The sequence below is a fragment of the Lutra lutra genome, chromosome 4 (genome assembly GCF_902655055.1).
Source record: "Lutra lutra chromosome 4, mLutLut1.2, whole genome shotgun sequence".
NCBI lineage: Eukaryota > Metazoa > Chordata > Mammalia > Carnivora > Mustelidae > Lutra > Lutra lutra.
In genome coordinates, this window is record NC_062281.1 from 66,081,547 (window position 1) to 66,093,570 (window position 12,024).

The 12,024-nt window shown below is 35.6% G+C and overlaps 1 protein-coding gene across 3 annotated transcripts in view; it reads right to left on the reverse strand.

Annotated features, from left to right (window-relative positions):
• The window catches only part of LOC125097755 (uncharacterized), a 41,048-nt gene extending 29,995 nt beyond the window's left edge, over positions 1-11,053 (reverse strand). For 2 of the 3 annotated variants that reach the window (XM_047725755.1, XM_047725757.1), the window contains exon 1: positions 3,210-3,348. The gene's annotated coding sequence lies outside the window, so the exon portion shown is untranslated. Of the gene's footprint in view, positions 1-3,209; positions 3,349-10,929 lie in introns of those variants that run through there. The other variant, XM_047725756.1, reaches the window with a different exon arrangement.
• Between the last annotated feature and the right edge of the window lie 971 nt (positions 11,054-12,024).

The following is a 12,024-nucleotide window of genomic DNA, read 5'->3' on the forward strand; positions in this document are numbered from 1 at the left end:
CTCCATGCTCTCTTCTCTCCCTCTCTCTTTCTCTAATAAATGAAATCCTACAACAAACAAACAAAACATGGAAAAGCCCAACAGTGCTTTTCCTTAGTAGAAATTTAAAAATATTTTTTAATGAAAGAATAATTTATTAATGCCATATGCAGGAATTTGCAAACTTCAATGGATCTAAAATATAATTCTACAGGAAGTGTTAAAAAGGAATGGAATTAAAATTGTCATTCATTGGGGCGCCTGGGTGGCTCAGTGGGTTAAGCCGCTGCCTTCGGCTCAGGTCATAATCTCGGAGTCCTGGGATCGAGCCCAGCATGGGGCTCTCTGCTCAGGGGGGAGCCTGCTTCCTCCTCTCTCTCTGCCTGCCTCTCTGCCTGCTTGTGATCTCTCTGTCAAATAAATAAATAAAATCTTTAAAAATAAATAAATAAATAAATAAAATTGTCATTCATTAAGTGTAGAATATCCAAACTGAACAGTCTCCAGGCACTGATGTTTTTTTCCAAAAAGAGAAAAATCCAAGGGGCAGCCCTGATCAACTCACTAATTACTTTGAAGCTATACAGTTTGCAAATTCCTCACTCTTAATTCTGCATAGTTTTACATAATGAGATGAGGTTTTTCTAAAACTAATACTACTAAAACTCTCAGTGGAAATACTGGTATCTTTTCAATAGTGTGAGTTTTAATGAGATGGAAGCTAGCCAAGTACTGTATACTCAAGCTAGGAAACAGAAGAAACTGCCAAAAAATACTATTCAAAACATCAAGAAACTGATATCTAAACATTATCCTGATGATCAATGGTGTGAATGCATAAATTTCTCAGAGAAATTTTAAAAATCACAATTTACTCACATTATGAATAATCAATGCTGAAAAAATTACTTTTGGGAATAAATCTTTGATTCTATCAAATAACATAAGAAGATTTTCTGGCATCCAAAATCATTTGAGATTATTTACGGCAAAAAAAAATTTTTTTAAAGCTTGTAACAGATTTTTCCTTTTAAAAATAGAAGTAACTCCACTGACCTTTTTTCAATTCCCAAGAACACTCCTTTAAATTAATAACATTGAAAATTTAAGTGTATTAAGAAGGAACTAATATATCTTGGTAGTCTTTTCAACATTGTAAAGTTATGCTACTTTTTTATTAAGAAAGTATTCAATAGTGCTTATACTACAGTAGCATGGTTGTTAAGGTAATTATGGTTTGTCTATTTTGTTGATGATTAAGTAACAATAAATATATGTTATGTGGATGATAAGACATGAAGATAAAGATGACTACAATTCAAAAAAATGATTCTACTTAACCGAAAAGAGGATACAAAACTATAGAGGCTCACGTTTTTAAGCATTTTAAAAATCTATGCATAAAAAGAAAATGGAAATATTTTAAAATTCTCATTTACTTCTTTTTAGGTGATGAAATTATGTAGTATTTTCAATTTATTTCTCTGTTATTTCCAAATTTTCCCTAATAAGCAAAATTTAATTTAAAAAACTCAATGTGTTTAATATCTTTAAATGGTCTAAAATATTTATATTGAAAATGACAGCTGAAATAGTTCCTTAAAAAAATAAATCCACACTAAAGAACACCTTAAAGAATAAATTTCCATCTTACTCAATTCAAATTTGACCACTGTATTGAAATTTGTGGTTTGCCTAACACTGCACTACAGATCACATTTTCTAAAGGTCACCATTTTGCCCTCTCTCCAACTACACAAATAAACTAGTTCTTAAGAGAGAATATAAAGGACCTGCTGTTACTTTCCTGAATGAATTTCTAAGCATATACTATGAAAATTACCAAGGAAGTTAACTGCAGAAAGTTCAAGAGCTTTCCTACTTAGGTCTTAAGTTGGATACTTTTTATGCATCATGTTCAAACTAATATCTCAGAAAGAATCTTCAAAGAATAATTAAATTAGAATTAACCAAAATGAGAGTTGGGTCTAGAGAATGATGGAATAGAAATTTGGAGACAAACTCAATGGCTACCATCTTCCTTCAACATAAGCAGTAATGGATAACATGGATATATGAAAACAAACAAATTTTCACATTTCTACATGTCATATCATTATTGCATTAATTTTTTGTATTCTAAGATATAACTGATGTAATTCAATTTATAAAACATTATAAGTAAAAGTATAATCAAGTTTATTTTTCCAAAGATTTAAATAGTTACACACTGGCTAAAAGCTTAGTCTCATTCCAAACGCAATTATTTCTTCTGCAAGTTTTGAGCTAAATCAATGTGATCAGTGTCTGATGGAGTCCTTTACTTAGAAAAGTATTTTACTTATAGCTAAAGTATGCAAAATTACCTAATATTTTCATAATATATTCAAATAGACGGGGGAACATTTAAACTTTTCATCAGAACTTTTAAGCATGGGGGCACCTGGGTGGCTCAGTGGGTTAAAGCCTCTGCCTTCAGCTCAGGTCATGATCCCAGGGTCCTGGGATCGAGCCCCGAGTCGGGCTCTCTGCTTGGCAGGGAGACTGCTTCCTCCTCTCTCTCTGCCTGCCTCTCTGCCTACTTGTGATCTCTGTCTGTCAAATAAATAAATAAAATCTTAAGAAAATTAAAAAAAAAGTTTTAAGCATGCTTAAAAATACATCTTGATTGGGGTACCTGGGTGGCTCAGTGGATTAAGCCTCTGCCCTGGGCTCAGGTCGTGATCCCAGGGTTCTGGGATTGAGCCCCACATGGGGCTCTCTGCTCGGCAGGGAGACTGCTCCCCCCACCGCCGCCTGCCTCTCTACCTACTTGTGATCTCTCTGTCAAATAAATAAAATCTTTAAAATATATATATATATATCTTGATTAATCAATTTGTATTATTTACAGCACATCATGGTATAGTCATTGTTTGTTTTGGGTTTTGGCAATGAGCAGATGAGCCTGACAGTGTTTGCCATCCCTCATGTAACTTATCCAGGGTCCAAGGGTGGGAGGGATTTGGCATATGGACATGGGTTAGCTCTGCAGAGACCTATCAACATCAGAGCTCCCACTCATAGAGTTTAAAGTAAGAACACTTAAAACCTGAGCTCATCAAAAGAAATGGAGATTTTGTGATGGAAGTGACCAAGAAAACAAAAAAGGAAAAAGCTGGTATAGCACACAGATCATTTCTTAGAAGAAACAAACAACAAAAGTTCATCTCTATATACTGATGCCTTACCTTCTTCACTGCTCTCCAGTTGGTCCCTATAGATTTAAAATCCATATGGAACCACTGCTCCATGGCTCAAGGCATGGCTATGGTCACCGAGGAAACCTCACTCCAGTCCCAGCTTCATAATAACAAGCTGTGTAAACTTGGATGTGACTTCAATGAGGCTTCATTTCCATCATCTGAAATGTTAACAAGGTCTATTAGTTGATATTCAAGATCCTATTCATCTTCAGAAATTCTATTTTGAATTCCAAGTCCTGGCTGAGGATATATACTTATCCTAAGGACCTAGTAGTCACACTTACTAGAAAACTAAGTTTTCTTTGCAGGAAGCAAAAGGGAGGTATCCAGCTGCAGCCTAAAATTTCTTTAACTTGTAACAACTATTTGTAGTCAGATGCCTGCAACATGCTGTGTATATATGTTTAAGGGCAAATTAAGGCCTTAACTGTGTACTACAAAGTGTAATTAAATTCTTCATCGTATTTCAATGAAACATGAGCCTTGGAAGTTTGTGCCAAGAGGTGTCATCAGACAATTTATGACTAAATATTCGGAAATGTCCTGTCTTTCCCACTAATTCATATCTACCAGGGTCTGGAGGCTTCTTTCCCTAACATCCCTATCTCCCAGGAACCAAAGTCGTGAAGGTACACAATCCTACCAGCACTAAAAGAACATTTTCATGGGATTGAATCCAAAGTCCATTTGCGTTAAAGCTACCATCACACCACATTGGCTCTCACTCCCCTACATCAGACACAGATATGCTGAAAACGGTATTCTATGAGAATGCCTCCAAAGGCCCTAGCCTCTTAATTTAGTGCCCCTGTTTCCCAAAACATAGGAATCTTTGTCAAATTCATCAAAATTTACCAAAATTCACTTAGATTACCAGTGCAAATGGTACAAATGGGCATGATCACACCACATGGGGGAAGGGAAGGAAGAAAGACCCAGGAGCTGTGCGCTCACAGAAAGGTATAAAAAGGGGAGAAAACAAAGAGAAGGCTAAAGCAACAGGGGACAGGTGGTTCCACCAGGGGAAGACAGGGCCAAGAAGGAACAGAGTGGAGGTCTGAGTATGCCTTCCTCTGCCTTACTTCCCCCCACCTCAAGAGCAACAGGGGCTTTTGGATATTCTCTTGAGGAGTCAGGTTACTGAAGCAAGACAGCTGTTCACATGTAGACAGACTACATTGCTAAACGTCACTAGTGTCCTCTCAGAGCATTAAAATGAATTAAAATGTCACCTTCTAAAAAAATATCATGCGCGTCCCGACATGGAAAGGTAGCCTACTAGGTCCCACATGCTAGCCTGTGAATATTTGCAACAGTATTGATGCCTGTAGCACAGAAAGGGATTTTCAGCTGTGCAGGTGGTCAGACATTTCCACACCTTCATCCCTCCATTAGCCCATGAAGAACCTCACCACAAGATGACTTGCTTCCCAAGAGAGTACACCTGAGTTCTGCTCATTGCACCTCTTTTCCCCTTACCTGCAGCAATCATGCTTCACTATTTATGTTCTAGACCATGTTTTAGGGTGCTAACAATGGGATAGAGAAATAGCACACAGGTGAGCATCTGAAAATTTGTGCACCTACAGATGGTAAACATTGTTCTCCCCTCTGGGACTTAGAGATGGCAACAAAGGTAAGTGGTAGCGGGGAGCTGACCTGTGCCTCATCCCATGTTTAAATGGGGTATTATTAAGGCATTTCTCCATATGGGAATTAAAGTCACTTAGCAAAAACGAATATATTTTATTTCATCTTGTCTTTTCTTCTAGAATTTCTTTGAAATTCTAATTAAAATCATTGGGGAGAAAATGTGATCCAATTTACTAACCATTCAAATTATAGACTAGTATATTGTCATATTACTCAATAGGACCCATTTATTTTTGCAAATAGAAAATAAGTTATTTAACCTCATTTTATTTAATGTTTGTGACTAACCATGATTTGGTAAGTTTATTTTTCAAAGTCTGTACCTTCAAATCTGCAGTGTGAAAATGCACTATCTTTAAGTAATAAAATACTTAAAATGTACACTTAAAATACACAAAACACCCTTCCTCTACAAGCAAATCGACATGTTTATATGCATACTGGCTTTATAGTTAAAACAAATTTAGAATTTTCTATATTCTACAGTGAGCATATTATATGAAAAAATATCACATATATACATATAAAACATAGTGTAACTTGAAGAAAATAAATGAATCCCTATTTTCTGCACTCATGCTGGTGATACCAGGAACTGTGAGTGTGTACATCATTCCTACTGTGAGTGTGTACATCACTCCCACTCAGCTGTTTCTTTGTATCTCTGTGTTGAATGCTACTGTGTTTCAGCAAAATATAATTTTCTACTTTGCCAATAGTCTTCTTCTCCTTTATTTTGCCTTTCTCCTCCAACTGTTCTACCCAACAAAATACTTCTAAGCTCTAATGCACCACAGATGAATTATTCAGGTGAAAAGTCTGTCTTATGAGGGAGTTTACCATTGGACTTTCCTTCTAAAAAACAAATTACCTACTTGTGCCATCATCCACATTCTCCACTTCCATCACCTCTGTATTGATCAGGCGACAAAAAAGGTACCAATGTCCGTCTGTAGATGCCTTGCTATTCTTCAACCGTCTTGCAATGGAATGAAATCACAAAAACATTGTTCCTAAACTTAATAAAAAACAGCGTTGAAGTAATATGATGTAAACTAGCCATAGAAAAAAAACGAAAAAGACACCAATGCCATCAATGATATCAACTGTGAGGTTCTTGGTGTTTTTTACTTGTGGCCTCCCAAATGAGGCATATGTCCTAGCTTTTGTAAACAAATGGAAGTTTCAGACTAAGAACAACATACAGTTGGGTGGGTAAATAGGTGCTTTTGCTCAATTTAAAACATAAAATGTACCAAATCAAAGTCTGTTACACATTAAAAGTTGGTTATTTTAAAATTTCCTTTTATTTCTTTCACTTTCAGCTCTCATTTTTCAATAACTAGCTGGTAACTTCCATTTTTTCAAATTTGGATAAAATTTAGTTAGTACTTATGATCCCTTGCGAAGAAACTGTGCTGGAAATTCTTAAGTTCAGTGTTACACTGCTGGAAATAATTTTCCTATATTATTTCTATGATGTGAGACATATATACTTGTTGAATAAGTCTCTTAATACATCTATAATGCTTTATAAGAGTCTTATTTATTTTTAAAATAGTCTAAAACATTCCAGAACTTTGGTATAGTGTGTCTAATACTGGTCTTTAATCTTAAAATGTTTGTAACACAAAGTTAAAATATCCAGGTTTATAGATGAACATTTATAATAATGAATTATGTGGCTAAATGTGTTTGTAGTTGAATCACTGAACATTCAGGAGAGATTATTTTAAAAACAGGTTTTTTTTTTAATTAAAGAGGAAAGATTCTAAGAAATGATTCAGGAGGATTCAAGAATACCTAGTCACTCAAAAGATTTCAATTAACTTGAATTATTCCATTTGACTTACTGATAAAAGTCTGCCTAATAATTTAATATACTGAAATAATTATTCATTTGTTACATTTGTTGTACAGACACATCTGGCAAAAGTGAAGGCATAAGTATTCGCCAACTTCAGTGTCCCTCTCCTCCCCACCCCTGCAGTTAGATACCAGCCCTGAAGCAGGAGGAGTAGGTGCAGGGAGGGGTCACAAGGTGCTGTCCCAGTCCAAGTTCCTTCCTTGAAGGAGAATATATATTCCTAGCTTATCTGTCTAAAGCCTCATCAGAACTAGTAGTCCTTCATCCCTACTAAAAGAAACTAATTAAATAGATTAGTTAACCTGATTAGGGTTTGTCAGCCCCAGGCCTTCACCATCTTGCGCTCCTATGTTCATTATGAAAGTCACCTCTAAATGTCCTTTGCTAATAACCCTAAATAAATGCTACCAATTAGGGATTCAGGCCATATAGTATGCAAGTTGGCATCATAGAAAGCCAGGATACAGAAGAATGCCAAGAAGTTTTGTATATAGGTAAAGTAACTGCATATTCTCCCAGGTAGGACATATTATTGTGGTCTCTTGCAAAACAGAGTTGCTTGTAAGTTGATACATCATACTTCAATCATTTTTTTAAAAGTTTTATTCACAGGCAAAGATAACAGTTTTATTCACAGGCAAAGAATCATGGTGTGGAATCTATCACTGGGTCCTATTTTCCAAAGCATTAATTTTGTGATCTTGTGAGTTCTGTATAGGCTTTTAAATTTCTCTTGACCTGTAGATAATAACACTCAGTATGAAATTCCACTAAGTGTCTGATCAATATTGTTAACACTTGGCTTAAAAAGAGAGAACTTTGGTCCTTTCAGAAGGTGGTTCTATTAAAGTTTATCAACTGAAAAGCATCTGCTTTGAAAATAATTTTGCTCTATGTTTTAATGTAGAATATTTGATATCCCAATTTTCTGATTTCCCTTCTAATTAATAGTTTGAGGGGTCATCAGATACACATTGCAGGAATGTTCATACTGGCAGAAAAACTAAAACAAATAAAAACCTAAAGTCCACTGATAGGAGAGTGAATAATTAAGTTATCAATTTAATTGTGACAATATTCAACTAGTGAAATATTATGCAACAGTTAAATGAATAAACTATTCCTATACATATGGATAAATAATTTACAAACTATATTGTATGTAAAATATAAATTGCAGAAAACAAAATATAATACTTAAAGAGCTCATTAACAAACCAAAGTAAGCCATATCATGCTTTATGTATTAGCTATTACACAACACATTATTTTTTTAAATACTAGTTTCTCCTGAGATTAATAGCATTAGTAAATTCCAGAGCTGAGATTCCCAATCAGCACTCTTGTCTTTTGTGAATGTAAATCTAGAATTCAATTAATCAAGTCCCCAGGTTTTGCAGTTAAAATACTGTGGAAATTTGGAAAAGGTTCAGTTTACTCATACTCACTAAGCAATCTTTAGAGCTTCAATAGTACTTGGTTAAGGGGATGAAGTATCCTAAAATGAAGGGACTTGATGGTATATTCTTACTACTTTCAATTCGGGAAGTGAATAGACAATCATTTTTTATGCAGTATTTCCATTTCTAGTCACTATGCATTTTGTCCACATTATATACCCATTAAGGATATTTGCTCAAAAACTAGGATTTTAGGGGCACCTGGATGGCTCAGTCAGTTAAGCATCCAACTCTTGATGTTGGCTCAGGTCATGATCTCAGGGTCCTGGGACTAAGCCCTATGTCAGGCTCTGCACTTCAACAGGGAGAGTCTGCTTCTCTCCCTCTCCCTTTGCCCTTCCTGCTGCTCACTCTCTCTCTCTCAAAATAAATAAATAAATCTTAAAAAAAAAACCTTCAGGATTTTAATTTTACAAAATCTTTTCTGTTGTTTACCAATTTAACAAGGAAAGTCATAAGACCATAAATGATATCATCATTGTACATGGCTAATCTTGCAAAAGCTTTGCACTTGAAGGCAGGCATGTGTATTAGTAAGTATGAGGTCAATTTGTAATTTAAAAAAAGATCTCGGGACGCCTGGGTGGCTCAGCTGGTTAAGCAGCTGCCTTCAGCTCAGGTCATGATCCCAGCGTCCTGGGATCGAGTCCCGCATCGGGCTCCTTGCTCTGCAGGGAGCCTGCTTCTCCCTCTGCCTCTGCCTGCCATTCTGTCTGCCTGTGCTCGCTCTCTCTCCCTCCCTCTCTCTGACAAATAAATAAAATCTTAAAAAAAATAAAAATAAAAAAATAAAAAAAGATCTCATTCTCAAATGGATGCCTTTAATAACTGCACCTAGATGGATGTGTTAATTGACTTCATGGGCAAAATCCTTTCATGATGGATATCAAATCATTATGTTGTACAATTAAAATATATTACAATGTTATTTGTCAACTAGTCCTCAATAAAGCTGGAGAAAAACAATTGTGCCTACACAACTTGAAGCACATTATAATTTTTTAATGAGTTACATGCAAGTAAAATTAACAGCCTTTTCTACATCTTCCTGAAACCTATTTCTATGAGTCCCAATCTTGCTGCAAAACACAAAGAATTTAGAAGAGCATAGTAAAAAAAAAAATAGACAATTTTCATATGTGGTAAAAAGCATCTTTTTAAAAAAAAGTTCATTAAGGCAGGGATTAACAACAACTATCTTTTTTTGAAAGATTTATTATTTTTTAATTTATTTTAAAGAGAGAGAGCATGTGTGAGATTGGGAAAGAGCAGAGTGAGAGAGAAGGAAAGAGAGAGAGAAACTCAAGCCGACACCAATTTGATGCAGAGCCTGATATGGGGCTCAATCTCACAAACCTGAGATCATAACCTGAGTTGAAACCAAGAGTTAGACACTTAACCAACTGCACCACCCAGGCACCCCATAACTATCTTTTGAACTTAACCCTAACCTGTTCCCTTTCCGCAAGACACATGGGTAGTTCTATGGTTTCTCAGCATTACTGTAATTTTGCACTAATGTCTCCTGCTAGGGCATTCTGATACTATAATCCAAGAGGCAGAACTCCCATGCCATCAACATAGCTGCCAATTCAGAGAACTTGCTCTTGACATCTTGTTCATTGACTTAGGAAATCCCATTTCAAGAGATGAAGAATGATGTTCCCTTAATCTTGCCTCAGAAATCAGTCAGTTTTTGAGTTTCTCATTCTCATGTTACCAAAAATCTTTGGTTACATTGTCCTCATTTCTGAACCTAGAATAAACACTCATGCAAACCCTGCATCCCCAACCCATCTGTTTTACCTTTAAATTTCATGAAGCCTTTTATTACCTTTTCACTGAAAATAATGTATCCTAGATATGGTTAGGAAGAAGTATATAAAGGCTCAGGAAATTTCCCAATTAAGTTCAGCTTTATTATTTTGCTTAAACATTCTGCAAAACATTTCACCAGGAGTTCAAGGAAACATCCTATAAATTAAGTACCTCCTGAAGAAAAAAATATATCCCTACTTTAAAACAAATAACATACATCAGTAACACTGCTACATTAAATTACTTAAACTAATGATAACTAAGCTATACCAGGAACTTGCTTGGGTTTCATTCATTCACTTGTTCATTCATTTATTCACTTATTCAACAAATACCTCTTGAGTGTCTATTACATGGCAGGTCCAGTCTCTGGGGAAATAGCACAGAATAAGTAGCAAGACCAGTATTCTCATGGACTTTACAGTCTAATCCAGCAAAGGTGGCAACAAATAAATAAATAATGAAGAAAATATTAGCAAGAATTTTCTAGATATCGATATGAAATTGCTAGGAGGCTATACTAATGGGGCAGTCAAGGAAAATATTTCCAAGGAAGGGGAGGAAATGACTGGGAAACAGCACTGGGAAACACAGAAGACATGTTCACCTTTCCTACAGAGCCTAAAGCATGTGGTTTAGCAACAGAAAAAATTTTTTTCCTCCAAAAGCTTTCTGGGAAGGTAGTGTTATTGAATGATAGTCACATTTCAGTCAGGTTTTACAAGAAGGTAACGAGAAGAATCAGAAAACAGGCTAAGAGTATGTGAATTTTACTGAGGAGATCCTGAGTTCCCAGGAGCACAGAGAAAAAGGTTGAAACTGTGAGATTGATAATTTCTTTTTTCTTAAAAAATATTTTCCAAGGTTAATAAGTTATTTCTGAAGTAGTACCTTTTTATCACCTTACCTGTGTTTCCTTTTGCAATACACCAGAAGATTATCAAAAAGAAAAAACACCCATTCTTGAATATTTCCAGAAGAAATTTTCAGCAAGACACCACACATTAGCATCTCAGTGCAGGTGTCAGTGATATTGGATCCCTAGGTTAAAAAAAATGAAAAAGAGAGAGAGGCAATGTCTGATTACTCAACAGAAACTTTTGTGTGTAATTCTTTTTCTCATTAAAAGGCTGCTTTTATTTCAAGACACAATATATGGACAGGATAAAAGTTGATACACCATAAGTATTTATACACTGGATGGAGGTCTCTTTTCCTCCCAGACTCCTCCTTATCAGTCTCAGCAGATGCAACTGTAGTTAGAAGACTCTGGGTCTTCTTTTAGCTTTCTTACACATGTAGGCATATATAAGCATGGATGATACATGTTACCTATGCTCTTTGACAAGGAGATGATTTCAAGCTGATGCATAAAATTCATGTCTCTAACACTCCTCCCCCCCTCCTCTCTTACCCTGGTATGGGAAAGGAGCTCCATGGATATATCACAAAGTACATTAAATTCTCTAAAATTTTAACGGTTCTCAACTTATTTATCCACTCGTTGGATGGAGAGAAGAAAAAAGAAGAAATTAAAGGAAAAAAAAAAACTATTTAAAGAGAGCAACCTTCCGTAGAGCTTTAACCCAACTAAAAAGTTAGCATAGGCACATTCGGTCCTTAAATAAGCATTCACTGAGTGCATGCTAAGGTCAGATGACTACTGACAAAACTAAGTCTTAACACAAGAACTAACCACTGAGAGGAGCCACAGATGGAAAGAACCTGAATCATGAATAGAGGAAAGCTGCCCAAAGAAGCAGAACCCAAGCATTGGATTGTTGTGTGAGCTGATCAAAAGTCTCTCCTTTGAGCCATTATAAAAGTGGCAATGTATTTGTTTCTACAACCTAAACTATCACAACTAATGCACTGAATTAGACAAAACAAAAAACAAAACAAAAAAAAAGTTTTCAGTAGGTAGCTGATAAGCATGCTCTGTTTTCAATATGTCTGGTCTCTTTAAATCTAGGGATAAATTTCTGATTCCTTTTCAACTCAA